Genomic DNA, 17,165 nt, shown 5'->3' with positions numbered 1-17,165 from the left:
TTAGGGTTGTGTGAGATTCCCATCATGACAAATGCTGACACAGATTATACAGGTCGGTGTGCAGCCGTGAGCAATGCGCACCCTTGAGCCATTGCCATGTGTGCAACTGCAGCATCCGTTACAGGCGTGTGTTGCTGCTCTGTGTCACAGGGCAGGGACAGACTGCAAATCAGCACCAGATGGGTGCCCAGTGACAGCAGATTCCATGCAGTCCATGTCTGAACCTCTGCTCCCCGGCCTGGAGCAGCAGCTGCTTCATCTGGTTAGGCCTCAGTCAGCACATGGTGCACTCCTCCCCCACCCCGGAACACCAGCACTCAGTGCAGTCCCTGAACACACCCCGCGGCAAGACAATGACACTGCACAGTGCCCTGGAGGGGAGGGATCAGCAGGGCCTCTTGATGGGGCCTCCCACACAGAGTTATAGCACTGCCCTGGAGGGGAGGGGTAGGCAGGACTCCTTGATGGGGCCCCCCACACTGAGCGCTGTGAAGATAAAAGCCCCACCCAGCCCCTCACCCCAGGTATCACTGGTCCATGGGCCAGCACCTGAAGACAGCAGGAAGAAGCCCACCAGGCATCTCCAGGGCCTGCCTGCAACATTCCCCGTGCTCCGCTTGCAGCACTTACCACCTCAAGCCAGTTCAGCGCTGCCACACCAGATTGAGACTTTTATATACCTACTCTGATTCACGGCAATGTGACATCATGCCAGAGAGGTGGGAGATGCTAATGTGGGCGGAGATTGCCATGTGGATCCCGATAATGACATGCTAAGGTATGTAAAGTCATGCAAATCAGTGGCACGCCTGTTTTCTGCACGGTCTCGACGGTGCCATTTTTTTCCAGTTGGGAGATGCGCGCGGGCCGTAAACACTCACGGGGAACCCGCAAAATGGCCGACACGTGCATCTCCCGACTTGACCCGCCAGAAAATTTGTGGGTCGCTATGGGAGAATCGCCCCCCTTATTGCAAAGCTATGCAAGGCTTTTCATTTAAGCTTGCTTATTTAGGATGTTTGCTGGAATGTAAAAGTTAACCGATATTTAGATATTGTGCTTCACTGGTTGATCAAATTATTTGTTAGAGTCAGTTCTGCTGAGAGTTGTATTTCCATGGCCTGGGACGTCTCATGCAAATTTACAGTGTTATATATGATAAACAGTAAATTGCGCTGCACATTATTTATGTAGTAAATTGTATTACATGTGTAAAGCATGGGCTTTGTTGCAGAAATAGGAGTTATTTTGGTATATCATCCCATGGTTCAATCGTCTGAAAATACGTCAGAACAGATAATCATGATAGCCAATAAAAGCAGGTCATTAACAGGTCAATATGAAGAATGGAGCTCCTAAAGTTAGGTCAAATGCTCATGGAAATTAATTGCCGATGGATATAATTCAAGGTGGGTTTTCACCTCATGGTTTAGACAAGGGACTCAACTTTTATTGGGCACTTTAAAATGAGGGCAGGATTTTATTATATTTTTTCAAAGTATCATACTCTGACTGAAAACCGGCGTCTAGCTCTCCAGCTGCACTGCCAAGTTTTTAGTCCAGATCTTCAGGCACTCAGAGAAAAATAAATCAGTGGGTGGGGATCTCACCACCAGGCAGTTGGGGCAGGGCTTTATAGAGCCAACAAGGCCAGCTCCACAGAAATCGGGCGCCATCTTTAAAGATCAGCGCCGAGGTTGAACACCCTCAGCGTTGCCCTCCCATACAATCAGAGGGGGCTCTCCCCCACCACCTGTACAATAGAGGGGGCTCTCCCCCACCCCCTGTACAATCAGAGGGGGCTCTCCCCCACCCTCCATACAATCAGCAGGGACTCCCTCTGGCACAATCATCGTGGGCTCTCCTCTCAACCCCCATTATCCGTTACCCCACCCCCCGCAGTTGACAACCACCATGGAAGTATAGCCTGCGTTCCCCCTCTCACACTGTCTGCTCCCCCCATCATACCCTCTCAATAGTCTGGGCATTCTTTCTACCCCCCACCCCAATACATAACAGGAAATTTCACAACTCCCCCCCCCCCCGTCAAAAGAGCCTTGCAAGATTACCCGTCCTTGCCAGTGCCCTTTGGCACAGGTCGGCACTGCCAGATTGGCACTGATGGGTATGCCAAGGGGCAGTGCCAGGGATAGTGCTCAGGCATGTCCTTCTCTCCCTGGGAGTTATACTTATCCCAGGAGTGCAAAGGTAAGTATAGCCCTTGGGGAGGATACCGTTGACCAATTCATATCTTCAAATGGTTGTTGTAAATCTCACCGGCATTATGTCACATCAGCAAGGTTTGAATATTCAGCGGTGGTGGGAGGGGGGTGGTGGGGGGGGGTTCATGTTGCAGGCAGGCTGGCTAATCAGATTGAAATGCATGCAAAAATATTAAAATGCGGTTCTTGCCCTTTGTGAGCGTGAACCCCGTGACATCACCAGTGAAGGGTGTGGAATATTGGGAAATGTGATCTCGCCGGTGATCTCAATGTGTCGGCATTTTGTAAGGATGGGGAAAACAGGCTGAAAATCGCCCCCATTTTAAATCTTTACAGAACAATAAGGCCTTGTCAATAATCCATCCAGATCCATGCCTGAAAAAGGATGAGAGAGTTTGCGAGACCTCAGTGCAGTAGACATCAGAAAGAAATTCTGAAGGTGAGATCCATACGAACACTATCGGGCAGTTTAAGAGTTCATGAACATGTGAGGAACCAAGAAGAAAAAAAGAGCTGTTCATGCATGACTGTTCTGCCCGATCATGACCGGTGCTAGCGTTGTACGTTTTCTGCTGTATAACTAGTGCATTAAGTCTCATCTTAAGCTCTGGTTAAGTTTAAAATCCCACCATATTGATTGCTGTCAATGCTGGATTAAACATCATTAAAATGGAAAGATGGCTGCAGATCATGATAAGATCAAGACTTCTTACTTCCAGATTAGCACAGCTATGTTGCAAATCTGCAGCAATCTTCATTCCACAGATCAGTCTGAAAATATTTACAGAAGAGCTACACTATGCAAACGGTTAGACTCATCAATGTGGAAATTGGTAGTGGATTATTTAGATTTAGCTATGTAATTGAAGAGGATAACTAGGGAGCATTTTATGCTTGTATCAGGATTTTATATTTAAATATTGTGCTTCACTGGTTGATCAAATTATTTGTTAGAGTCAGTTCTGCTGAGAGTTGTGTTTCCATGGCCTCATTGTTCCACCGGAACAAAGTAGAGAGGGAACAATTTGTGTCAGTAATGGCCGAGGGTAAGAGTGATTTTTTTTTACCTTACTTTTTAACAGAGTTTTTTTTTCAGTTAAACAGGAAACCAGAAGTAGGCCGCGGGGAGGCCTGGGAAGGTTTTTTTTTGCCCAATAAATTTGAACGGGGAGTTAACCCGAGACTCTACACGGGTAGAGTCCCCCACCCTCCCCCCTCCTCTAACCTAAAAAAAAAGACTTGGAGTGAGAGCAGGTAAGCTTTTTTTTTCTCTCTCTCTTTTGTTTCTTAGTAAGGGAAGTAGCAGGGATGTCAGTGCAGGCAGTGCAATGTTCCTCCTGTGGGATGTTTGAGGTGAGGGACACCAGTGTCCCGGCTCAGTGCACCTGCAGGAAGTGCACCCAATTCCAGCTCCTTGAAGACCGTGTTAGGGATCTGGAGCTGGAACTGGATGAACTCAGGATCATTCAGGAGGCAGAGGCAGCTATAGATAGAAGCTACAGGGAGGTAGCTACTCCTAGAAATTATGATACGTGGGTGACGGCTAGAAGGGGTAAGAAGCAGTCAGAGCAGCGATCCCCTGTTCCTCTGTATAACAAGTATTCCGTTTTGGATACTGTTGGGGGTGACGACTTAACAGGGGTAAGCCATGGGGTACAGGTCTCTGGGACAGAGTCTGTCCTTGTTGCTCAGAAGGGAAGGGGGGAGAGGAGTAGAGTATTGGTTATTGGGAACTCCATACTTAGGGGGATAGATAGGAGATTCAGTGGGAACGAGAGGGACTCGCGGCTGGTGTGTTGCCTCCCAGGTGCCAGGCTCCGTGATGTCTCGGATCGTGTTTTCGGGATCCTTAAGGGGGAGGGGGACCAGCCCCAAGTCGTGGTTCACATAGGCACACAAGACATAGGTAGGAAAAGGGATGGGGATGTAAGGCAGAAATTCAGGGAGTTAGGGTGGAAGCTTAGGGCTAGAACAAACAGAGTTGTTATCTCTGGTTTGTTACCCATGCCACGTGACAGTGAGGAGAGGAATAGGGAGAGAGAGCAGTTGAACACGTGGCTACAGGGATGGTGCAGGAGGGAGGGATTCAGATACCTGGACAATTGGGGCTCTTTCTGCGGTAGGTGGGACCTCTACAAACGGGATGGTCTACACCTGAACCAGAGGGGTACCAATATCCTGGGGGGGGTAAATTTGCTAATGTTCTTCGGGAGGGTTTCAACTAATTCAGCAGGGGGATGGGAACCTGAATTGTAGATCCAGTGTACAGGAGGTTGAGAATAGTGAGGTCGTGGATAAGGTTTCAGCATCGCAGGAGTGTACTGGCAGGCAGGAAAGTGGTTTGAACTGTGTATACTTCAATGCCAGGAGCATCCGGAATAAGGTGGGTGAACTTGCAGCATGGGTTGGTACCTGGGACTTCAATGTTGTGGCCATCTCGGAGACATGGATAGAGCAGGGACAGGAATAGCTGTTGCAGGTTCCAGGGTTTAGATGTTTCAGTAAGAGCAGGGAAGGTGGTAAAAGAGGTGGAGGTATGGCATTGTTAGTCAAGGACAGTATTACGATGGCAGAAAGGACGTTTGATGAGGACTCATCTACTGAGGTAGTATGGGCTGAGGTTAGGAACAGGAAAGGAGAGGTCACCCTGTTGGGAGTTTTCTATAGGCCTCCGAAAAGTTCCAGAGATGTAGAGGAAAGGATTGCAAAGATGATTCTGGATAGGAGCAAAAGTAACAGGTTAGTTGTTATGGGGGACTTTAACTTTGCAAATATTGACTGGAAAAGCTATAGTTCGAGTATTTTAGAGAGGTCAGTTTTTGTCCAATGTGTGCAGGAGGGTTTCCTGACACAGTATGTAGATAGGCCAACAAGAGGCAAGGCCACATTGGATTTGGTACTGGGTAATGAACCAGACCAGGTGTTAGATTTGGAGGTAGGTGAGCACTTTGGTGATAGTGACCACAATTCGGTTACGTTTACTTTAGCGATGGAAAGGAATAGATATATACCGAAGGGCAAGAGTTATAGCTGGGGGAAAGGAAATTATGATGCGATTAGGAGAGATTTAGGATGCATAGGTTGGGAAAGGAAACTGCAGGGGATGGACACAATTGAAATGTGGAGCTTGTTCAAGGAACAGCTACTGGGTGTCCTTGATAAGTATGTACCTGTCAGGCAGGGAGGAAATGGTCGAGTGAGGGAATCGTGGTTTACTAAAGAAGTTGAATCTCTTGTGAAGAGGAAGAAGGAGACTTATGTAAAGATGAGATGTGAAGGCTCAGTTAGGGCGCTTGAGAGTTACAAGTTAGCCAGGAAGGACCTAAAGAGAGAGTTAAGAGCCAAGAGGGGACATGAGAAGTCTTTGGCAGGTAAGATCAAGGAAAACTCTAAAGCTTTCTATAGGAATGTCAGGAATAAAAGAATGACTAGGGTAAGATTAGGGCCAGTCAAGGACAGTAGTGAAAGTTGTGCGTGGAGCCTGAAGAGATAGGAGAGGCGCTAAATGAATATTTTTCGTCAGTATTCACACAGGAAAAAGACAATGTTGTCGAGGAGAATACTGAGATACAGGCTATTGGACTCGATGGGATTGAGGTTAATAAGGAGGAGGTGTTAGCAATTCTGGAAAGTGTGAAAATAGATAAGTCCCCTGGGCCGGATGGGATTTATCCCAGGATTCTCTGGGAAACTAGGGAGGAGATTGCAGAGCCTTTTGCTTTGATCTTTAGGTCATCATTGTCTACAGAAATAGTGCCAGAAGACTGGAGGATAGCAAATGTTGTCTCCTTTTTCAAGAAGGGAAGTAGAGACAACCCTGGTAACTATAGACCAGTGAGCCTTACTTCTATTGTGGACAAAGTTTTGAAAAGGATTATAAGAGATAGGATTTATAATCATCTAGAAAGGAATAATTTGATTAGGGATAGTCAACACGGTTTTGTGAAGGGTAGGTCGTGCCTCACAAACCTTATTGAGTTCTTTGAGAAGGTGACCAAAGAGGTGGATGAGGGTAAAGCAGTTGATGTGGTGTATATGGATTTCAGTAAAGCGTTTGATAAGGTTCCCCGCAGTAAGCTATTACAGAAGATATGGAGGCATTGGATTCACGGTGATTTAGCGGTTTGGATCAGGAATTGGCGAGCTGTAAGAAGACAGAGGGTGGTGGTTGATGGGAAATGTTTATCCTGGAGTTCAGTTACTAGTGGTGCACTGCAAGGATCTGTTTTGGGGCCACTGCTGTTTGTCATTTTTATAAATGACCTGGATGAGGGCGTAGAAGGATGGGTTAGTAAATTTGCGGATGACACTAAAGTCGGTGGAGTTGTGGACAGTGCGGAAGGTTGTTGCAGGTTACAGAGGGACAAAGATAAGCTGCAGTGCTGGGCTGAGAGGTGGCAAATGGAGTTCAATGCGGTAAAGTGTGAGGTGATTCACTTTGGAAGGAGTAACAAGGTTGCAGAGTACTGGGTTAATGGTAAGATACTTGGTAGTGTGGATGAATAGAGAGATCTCGGTGTCCATGTGCATAGATCCCTGAAAGTTGGCACCCAGGTTGATAGGGTTGTTAGGAAGGCGTACGGAGTGTTAGCTTTTATTGGTAGAGGGATTGAGTTTCGGAGCCAGGAGGTCATGTTGCAGCTGTACAAAACTCTGGTGCGGCCACACTTGGAGTATTGCGTACAGTTCTGGTCACCGCATTATCAAAAGGATGTGGATGCATTGGAAAGGGTGCAGAGGAGATTTACTAGGATGTTGCCTGGTATGGTGGGAAGGTCTTATGAGGAAAGGCTGAGGGACTTGAGGCTGTTTTCGTTAGAGAGAAGTAGGTTAAGAGGTGACTTAATAGAGGCATACAAGATGATCAGAGGATTAGATAGGGTGGATAGTAAGAGCCTTTTTCCTCGGATGGTGATAGCTAGCACAAGGGGACATAGCTTTAAATTGAGGGATGATAGATATAGGACAGATGTCAGAGGTAGGTTCTTCACTCAGAGAGTGGTAAGGGCGTGGAATGCCCTGCCTGCAGCAGTAGTGGACTCGCCAACATTAAGGGCATTTAAATGGTCATTGGATAAACTTATGGACGATATTGGAATAGTGTAGGTTCGATGGGCTTTAGATTGGTTTCACTGGTCGGCGCAACATCGAGGGCTGAAGGGCCTGTACTGCGCTTTAATGTTCTATGTTCTATGTTCATGCAAATTTACAGTGTTATATATGATAAACAGTAAATTGTGCTGCACATTATTTATGTTGCACGTGTTCAATAGTAAATTGTATTACATGTCTAAAGCATGGGCTTTGTTGCAGTGCCACACCAAGTCATTTGCCCCAGTCACTCGTGATTAAATACAGTACAGCAAAAGAGAAGTTTGTAGATTGCTATTGTGCGATTACATCAAATACATGTTCATCTGAAGTCAATATCTGCATCCCTAAGTATAGATTTGATAAAGTGCTTCTTTAGATGGTGCTATTTAAGCATTTTAATACACTGTTCTTTTACACTAGATTTGTGGCTATACATGTTTCTCTCATCAGTCTGATGGAGCAACAGCTCAAGGAGATAGAAATCTGGTCCACTTAATTCTGCACTGCAAATTTGTGACTGCTTAATACAGAATTCATTCTGATATCACCTGTTCTAAAACTGATACAGAATTGTATTGGCTAGTATTTAACTCGATATTTTATCATTTCCTTTTAAAGGAGCAAGAAAAGTTGGCTCCTCAGGTCCTGGGTTCATCAGACTTCTGCACTCCAACACCCATCACTTTGGGTCCATTATCTCTCCCTACCTGCAGCTAATTTCAGAGCAAAGAGAAGCTGAAATTCCTGAAGCTACTTTGTAAACTATCTGAGTAACAGTCATTCAATCCATACTACTGAACTTGAGTATTTACTGAGTTGATTAGTGGTTACAAGGAAAACAGTACTGATATTTATATAGCCAACCAAAAGACCTCATTTTAAAATGAGCACACCACAGTATTGATCCTGCAAAAGATAAAAAGAACATTCCTCATGTTTAGAAACTGAAAGAGGAGGTGTTAGCATTGTGGTATTATCACTGGACGAGTGTGGTAGTGTGGCCCCTTTAAGGGGACAATCCCTGAGGGCCACATGATCAGGCCAGACCCTATGGAGAGGCAGCATTGGGTGCAAGGGCGCAGATCCTGTGTTGGGGAGGATCCTCAGTTGGAACCAGGCAGGAGAGGAGAGTAGACGTATATTTTGGTTCTATAGACTATCACATGTACATATATAAATAATGTCGATAATAAATCCTTCATAACTTGAAGCCACAACAAGTTGCCTTCAAAGTTATTACAACTAGTAATCCAAAGAGTAATGCTCGGGATGCCTAGTTCAAATCTCACCATAACAGATGATCAAATTTGAATTCAATAAAAGTCTAATGATGACCATTGTTATAAAATCCCCTCTGGTTCACTCATGTCCTTTAGGGAAGGAAATCCTTGTCTACATGTGTCTCCAGATCCACAGCAATGCTGTTGATTCTTAAAATGCCTTCAGTGGAGACAGGTGAGCACATTACAAAAATGTTATTTGGAATGGCTGGATGAATCTGAAAAACAGAACAATGAGAGAGTCTCCAGAATCATTGTAACTTGCTGCATTCAACATAATAATAAAATGTTACTGTTTCTTGAAACTGTTGGCGGTAATGTTGAATAAGCTGTGAACGCATCTCCTTCACTACACAAATGCAGCACAGGAAGGAATAAACAAAGTACAAGACAACCAGAAACTGGAGGAAGGAAGGTGCTCAATGTTTTCAATTAACTCACCAAATAAAGTCATTTTACACTTTTATGTTTTTCCCCTCTCACCTTCATCTGCCAAATTCTTTCTTAAGATGGTACATTTCCCCTGCCATCATTCTATAAGACCAATATGACCAGAAGAAATAGGAACAAGAATAGGCCATTTGGCCCCTCGAACCTGCTCTGCCATTCAACAAGATCATGGCTGATACAACATTCCTCACGTCCACTTTCCTGCCCTTTCCTTGTAACCCTTAATTCCCTTACTGATCAAAAATCTATCTATCTCAGCCTTAAATATACACAAGGACTCTACCCCCACAGCTCTCTGTGGCAAGGAGTTCCAAAGACTCACAACCCTCTGAGAGAAGAAATCCCTCCTCATCTCAGTCTTAAATTGCACTCCTTTATTCTGAGACTATGCCCTCTGGTCCTAGCCACCAGAAAAACGGAAAGCATGCACATAATTGCGCTCAGTCTCGATTTTTAAGACCCTACACCAAGCAAGTGTAGGGGTTACAATAGGGGCAGAGTAATGACCACCCAATTTATAGTGCACTCCCGTTCACCTTGAATTTCACTCCCAGCTTTCAGGAAACATGCGAGGTGTCTGCCCACCACCCAACATTAATGACAATGTTCACAAAATTATGCACAGGCGACATCCGGTTTTCAGGTGACTTTACCACTGGGTGAGGATCCCACCTATAGTATGTTGTAGGAATGTATTTGTGAAACTTGCAACATTTGGAATTTGTTTCTTTGCTTGCAGAACAAGATGGAACATTGAAGAAAGAATCATATCTCAACTGACAGAGAGCCCAGAAATAAAAACAATTGACTGCCTTTGAATAGATCACATTAGAAATAATTTACTCATGTACTCAGGGTGAATGTCATGGTATTCTTCTTATCTTTTCTCCACTCTTTCTCTCACTCACTTACTCACACATTCACTCAAGCTATACATTAGCACATTTGTTACTCACAGTGGGACTGACTTTTAATGGGTCTATTGGCCTCACAAAGTTCTATCACTGGTGCTAATGGGCAGCAAGGCTGCCAATTTCATTCTGAGGCAATTACCACCCTGATTACACCAGGGAAGGGAACTCAAGGTTGAGGCTCGCATGTTGCAACATGAATACTATTTGAAGATATCTCATGCAACCCACATTATAATATATTCTTTACCTTTTTTTGTGGAGTAGGCTATTAGCAAGTCAGGATGCCCAAGCATCTTGCATCATTTCACCAACAGTCATAAGGACCAGGGTAGCTAATCATATCCTCCAGAATTTTAACAATAAATTTGAGAAGATAGTGCCAGTCGAGTCACAGTGTACAATCTAAGACGAGTAAGAATTGGCAATGATGGAACAGGAACCTGCTTGCCTGAGGACCAGCTCCATTACTTCCTTAGTAAAGATGCCGAGTAATTTGGTTAACCATAGAATCCCTGCAGTGCAGAAAGAGGCCATTTGGCCCATCAAGCCTGCACTCGCTATCTGACAGAGCATCTTAACCAGTCCCGCTCTTTCCCCGTAACCCTGTGCATTTAGGGTGGCTAATCCCCCTAACCTACACATCTTCAGAACATTAAGGGGAAATTTAGCATGGACAATCCACGTAACCGACATATCTTTGGAAACCAGAGCACCCGGAGGAAACACACATAGATAGGAGGAGAACATGCAAGCTCCACTCAAGGCCAGAATCGAACCTGGGCCTCTGGTGGTGTGAGGCAGCAGTGTTAACCATTGTGCCACTGTGTTGTTTTCCACAAAATGTGATTGTTGGCTGTGTAGGATTACCTACAGAAGCTACTTGAGACTGTTCAAAATATCTTTCACATTCTGCCTAAGAATATGGAAGAGTTTATTAATTCTACTTCTGTGCAGCGCATGGAGGAAAGGTGTTGATTTTTCAGTGGAGTCTGAAGTAGAGTTTACAGTGGTGCCAGTTCTGGCAATCAAAGTATGATGATTGCTCCAACTACTGATGTAACAGCCTGGGGGTCCAATGTACAAGAGCTTTGTTGTACGGCTTCAACATATTCGAAGATTCATGGACCCTGCTATGAGAGAAGGCTTCAGGTATCTTAGTTTCATTAACAGACTGAGTCAATCTAATTCGATGGTCATTTTGTGAGAATGTTCAGTTGTATGAGAATGGATGGAAAAGGTCTGATGAAGATTTTATTTAGCAACACCTCTGGCTCATCTATTTCCTCTGCACAAGTGGAACTAGAGATGTCAGAAAGCTGTGAGGGCCTGCCAGCTACAGCCAGGACAGATATTCTGAAAGAGTTTCATGTTTGGAACTAGCATAATGCAACTTCTGCTTAAATGAGCCAGCACAATTACCTCCTCCACTGGCAAACCATTTTCAGAGTAATTCCCAAATTAAAAGCAAGAGGTTTTAAGCATTGCAACTTTTAAGCATTGAAAAGTATGCTATCAATGATAGATAACATGAAATAGAAAAATTTACTCAGTTGAACATATTTGACCTTTGACAGAGAGTTTCTTTCTTGATTGAATCCAGTACCGCCATGGATGTTAGTTAAATAAGTGTAGATAGTGCTTGAAGCCACATTATTGACCTTATTGGATTACAGAGTTACTTAGCAAGCACTTCAGGTACTTAGCCAAATATCTGCTGAATGAGTGCCAAGTTCAGCAATCTTCATGGTTGCACTGGTGTTTCTATAATGGCATCATCCTGATTATTATCTCAAATCTATTCTGGCCTATTTACAGGTTGAATTTCTCTTCCGCCATGCTTATCTCCAAACACTATTTTTGTAACCTCCTCTAGTCCCGCAGCCCTCTGAAACAGCTCTCCCTCTTTAATTCTTGCCTCTTGGGCATTCTTGATTATAGTTGTCCCATCATTGGTGACTATGCTTCCAGCAGCTATGGACCTGAGCTGTGGGATTCTCTGCCTTAACAACTCCACCTCTCTACTTCACCGAGCTCCTCTAAGATGCACTATGAAATCTACCTCTTTCACCATGCTTTTGACCATCTGCCCTAATGTCTCTTGCGTCAAAGTTTGCTGTTATAATGCTCCTGTGAAGTGCCTTGACATGCTTTATTACATTTATTGTTATTGCAATGTCGCTGAATATTACGAAGTTATGAAGTAAACAGAAGACAATGATGATTTTGGAGACATTGGCAGCAAAAGGACTGTGACCTGTTGAGGCATTATTGCTTTCATTAACCAATGGTGCATTCCATAATAATCCTTGTAGCTATACATCTCTCTTTATATTAATACTCCGAACGTGCATGTCACTAGCACAAGCGAATCATTATGCAGTACTCATGAAGCTAGCCTTGGTCTTCTTCCAGTTTAACTTTGCCTTCAAATAAGCTTGGCACCGAAGACTGAAGCAAAATTAAACAATGTGGGCTACTGTCTGGGGCATAGGCATGACTTGTAACATGCATGGAGGCAATGATATTGCACTGAGAATGGCCTCATTTGTGTTATCAATTATCTCCAATACTTTGGAAAACGCAAATGAACATAATGGTTCTGCCAATCAACCACAGACAAATTGTCCAACATGACTAATTGGTCTAGTTTTTAAGATATAAGGACCGTGAAGTAGTTGAAATTTACAACCTTTTTTTTCCTCTAAGATGCTGAGAAAAGCATCTCAGCATCATAGAGATGCTGTCACACCACAGAATTTTCTGTTTTATTTTGTGTTGTTGTTGTTGCGTAGATCTGAATCTATATAACCAATGTGTCAAATGAGTTTGGTAATAACTTCTGAGATGAGGGGACCTATTTTACCCAGACTGATCTGCAAGTGGGGGAGAGTGCAAGATTATTTACCCCTATAGACCCCTTTATGTTACTCAGCAACTACAGCGGAGAGCAATTTCATGCAAGTACTTTTATTTTGCAACAAAGTTTGGTTTCTGTGATGCATCCCAGCACAATCTAAATGGGCAAAAGACTCCATCTTTAAGTTATGTTGCAGTTAGCATTCTATTAATAGTGAACAATGCTTGGATGTAGTAAGTTGTGGTGAGGCAAAGCAGCACACAAAAGCAAAGGTACTAATGTATTGGTTTAGTGGTTGATCTGGTTGCATGACATCTTTTGTACATGTTTTATTTTGCTACAGATAATGGTCCTTATCCAGTCAGCTTGGGTAAATATTTTTCTGCAACCATTCCTGGATTACACCAGGAATGTGTATTGGGAATTGCACACTTAGAGTCCATCATTTTGCATCCATTAACTTTATTGGGACACTGTATTTCCCAATATATAATTGCATGTGTCAGGAGTGTAGGCCATAGTATTATGCCCCCTTGTGCCTGTGACAACTTAAGTTACCATTGAGTACAAAAAAGCAAAAGAAAAATCTTCTTCCATCAGCTTATTGAACTCAATTCCTGTACTTTCAACCTAATTTGGACATATCCTTCTGCAAGCTTTTCATTCATTTATGATGAGACGTTAGACACATATTTCATATTGTCCATTATAATCCCTATATCTATCGAACATTAGCCACATAATAGCTGTCCATTTGTGATTAAGAAGCTGTGACCATGTATGACAGGTCCAGATAGTAATACATGGTTACATTTCTGTCAGTAATGCATGGTTACATTTCTGTAAGATTTTGTGCCTTCCATCTCACATATTAGTGTCTTATGATCATACTTCCGATTGGTATCTGATACCTTCTTAATGGAACTCATCAACCACTGCACTATCTATCTATCCAATTTTGTTGGTCAATGGTGTTTGAACAGGGGTAATCTATTTGTGGCATGTGAATTGCATGTAGGAAACACCTTAATAGAAATACTTGCAGTTTCAAAATCTTATACTAGATTTGATCCATAGAGACTGAAATAGCAAAAACATGTATTTATTGGAACCATAATGAAAACTTAGATGTTGGTCATTTTTCTATTCTGCTTCAAATGAAATTGTGCACCATTGTATGTCATACATGGTAGGTATATTTTGGATGCATAAGTTAAATTAAATCAATATTGCTGAATAAATAATGTTATTTGTGTGTTAATAAAGACTGAAAAAATAATGCATACTGGCTATTTTGTATAATCTTCAGCATGTTTCTGAGGAATTTAAGTATGAAGCCACAACTGGTATTTGAACATGGAAACTCAACCTTCTATCTACAGTACATGACTACTGATCTCTATAAGGTTCCAAGAATACAGCAAGATTTCAGGTAAGTTAGTTGGGGCAGCATGATGGTACAGTGGTTAGCACTGCTGCCTCACAGCTCCAGGGATCCGGTTTCGATTCCAGGTTTGGGTCAATGTCTGTGTGGAGTTCGCACATTCTTCCCGTATCTGCGTAGGTTTCCTCTGGGTACTCTGGTTTCTTCCCACAGTCCAAAGATGTGCGGGTTATGGCCATGCTGAATTGCCCCTTACTGTCAGGAGGACAAGCTAGGGTAAATGTATGGGGATAGGGCCTAGGTGGGGTTGTGATCGGTGCAGACTCAATAGGCCAAATGGCCTCCTTCTGCACTGTAGGATTCATAGAATCATAGAATCATAGAAACCCTACAGTGCAGAAGGAGGCCATTCGGCCCATCGAGTCTGCACCAACCACAATTCCACCCAGGCCCTACCCCCACATATTTTACCCGCTAATCCAACTAACCTACACATCCCAGGACTCTAAGGGGCAATTTTTTAACCTGGCCAATCAACCTAACCCGCACATCTTTGGACTGTGGGAGGAAACCGGAGCACCCGGAGGAAACCCACGCAGACACGAGGAGAATGTGCAAACTCCACACAGACAGTGACCCGAGCCGGGAATCGAACCCGGGACCCTGGAGCTGTGAAGCAGCAGTGCTAACCACTGTGCTACCGTGCCGCCCTTCTATATACTGATATATACTGCTATATATATACTGCTATATATATACTATATACTGATTCTATAATGCATCAGTTGAAAACTGCAGAAACATGTACATTTTGGGCTTAATATTTTGAATAAAGAAATACCTACAAATTAATGCAAATAATAAATGTGTGTTACTTTGTGTTTTACAGCATTCCATCGATCACGTGCTTATCGAGTGGGAACACTTATCAGACAACTGTGGTTCATTTGAGGATAAGCACCATCTGGTCTGAAAGATTACTACAAAAATACCTGCTAGAGAACAAGCAGGATCAGAAGGAAGTACTGTCTCTTTTGGAGCACCAACATTAATAACTGATGGGTTACTAAAGCAGCTGCCAAATCCGAAAGGCAGAGAGCTTCCTTGCAGCTGCTAAAATGATTGACAGATCTACTGCTTCTCAGGTCCCTGGATGAGCCATATCTCCCATGAGAAAGAATAGTTAAAATTACAGCACAACAGCCATCGCCTCAAGGCGATTGCAACCAGAGGAGTAGAAAAAAAAAACCTCCAGCATCTCCATCAACAACTGTCCAGGAACTGTACTGTTCCTAGATGAATGACACATCAACGTTCAAACCTGCAAGAAAAAAAAAATTGCCTTTCATGACACCAGGATGTTGAAAGTGCTTTACAACCACTGAAGTGCTTTTGAAGTTTAGTCATTGTTATAACGTTGGAAATGGGATAGTCTATTTCTTTGCACAGCAAGGCCCTACAAACAGCAATGAAAAAATAACTGGATCATGATATGGGTTAGAGATAAATATTGTCCAAAACATCATGGAGAACATTCATAAGATAGTACCATGGGTTATTTTCTGTCTACTTGAGAGGGCAGACAGGGCTTTGGTTTAACATCTCTAATGTTTCTGACCATACTATACTTCTCTGAACAATATCCTTCTGAGGCTTGAGTGCTTCCAATTTAATCATGGTTGCCATATTTGTAAAATTAAAGCCTTTGGGAAAGAGAACGTGAAAATAAACATATACTTGGGCATGACTTTCAGTATCTTTTAGAAAACAAATAAACTTTGAATTAACCATAAAGGCCCCGTTCTTTTTTTTAAATACTTTTCCAATTCAATCAAATCAAATCCAATTCAGAGTCTCAACAAGTTGAGACATTTCCGATCCAGGCTGACAAGACAGGGCAAGCGACCAAACCACCCTGTCCTAGGCCCGATCTACATGAGCCAAGCTGATTGGAGAAGGGGGAGGTTCCTCCTCCAAGACTTGGGCTCATTTGCATCTTAGCCAAAAGGCCGAGATGCCGCTTTTAAAAATTGCTTCATATGAAACATATGAAGCTTCAATGTAACCTAATGACCTCAACCAAGTGCAGCATCCTCTCCATACTACACTTGATCTTAGCCAAAAGGCCGAGAAGCGATTTTTGCAGACAGAACTAACATATACATACATTGTGCCTGATTCAGCTAAAATAAAATAATCAATAGCCATTCACTAGTTTATTCCATAGAGCTATGCCTTAACCAATCAGGGTCAAGTTGCCTAGTTTAAATTTCAAACAATGTATGGCAGTTAACTTCTTTGAAGATGTAACTAGTAGAGTTGACAAGGGGGAGCCAGTCGATGTGGTATACTTGGACTTTCAGAAAGCGTTTGACAAAGTCCCACATAAGAGATTATCATGCAAGATTAAAGTGCATGGGATTGGGGAAAGTGTATTGAGATGGATAGAAAACTGGTTAGCAGAGAGGAAACAAAGAGTAGGAATTAAAGGGTGCTTTTCAAATTGGCAGGCAGTAAGTAACTAGTGGGGTGCTGGGACCCTAGGTATTCACAATATGTATTAATGATTTGGATGAGGGAACAAAATGTAACATCTCAAAGTTTGCAGATGATACCAAGTTGGGTGGGAGGGTGGACTGTGACGAGCATGCAGAGATCCTGCAGAATGATCTGGACAGGTTGGGTGAGTGGGCAAATCAATGGCAGATAAAGTATAATTTGGATAAATGTGAGGTTATTCACTTCAGAAGCAAAAACAAGAAGGCAAATTACTATCTGAATGGCTGTAAATTGGGAAGGGGAGTGTGCAGTGAGACCTGGGTGGCCTTGTACACGAGTCGCTGAAGGTAAGCATGCAGGTGCAGCAGGTGGGAAAGAGGCAAATGGCATGTTGGCCTTCATTGCGACAGGCTTCAAGTACAGGAGCAGGGATGGGTTATTGCAATTCCGGGGATAGTGGGACTG

The 17,165-nt window shown here is 43.3% G+C and overlaps 1 pseudogene; it reads right to left on the bottom strand.

Moving 5' to 3' along the window:
• Positions 1-16,129: 16,129 nt before the first annotated feature.
• Positions 16,130-16,339, bottom strand: LOC144491919 (U2 spliceosomal RNA; annotated as a pseudogene).
• Positions 16,340-17,165: the final 826 nt, after the last annotated feature.

The sequence above is a fragment of the Mustelus asterias genome, chromosome 3, assembly GCF_964213995.1.
Source record: "Mustelus asterias chromosome 3, sMusAst1.hap1.1, whole genome shotgun sequence".
Lineage (NCBI taxonomy): Eukaryota > Metazoa > Chordata > Chondrichthyes > Carcharhiniformes > Triakidae > Mustelus > Mustelus asterias.
The sequence above is the reverse complement of the archived record's forward strand: the minus strand, read 5'-3'. Positions and strand labels throughout refer to the sequence as shown.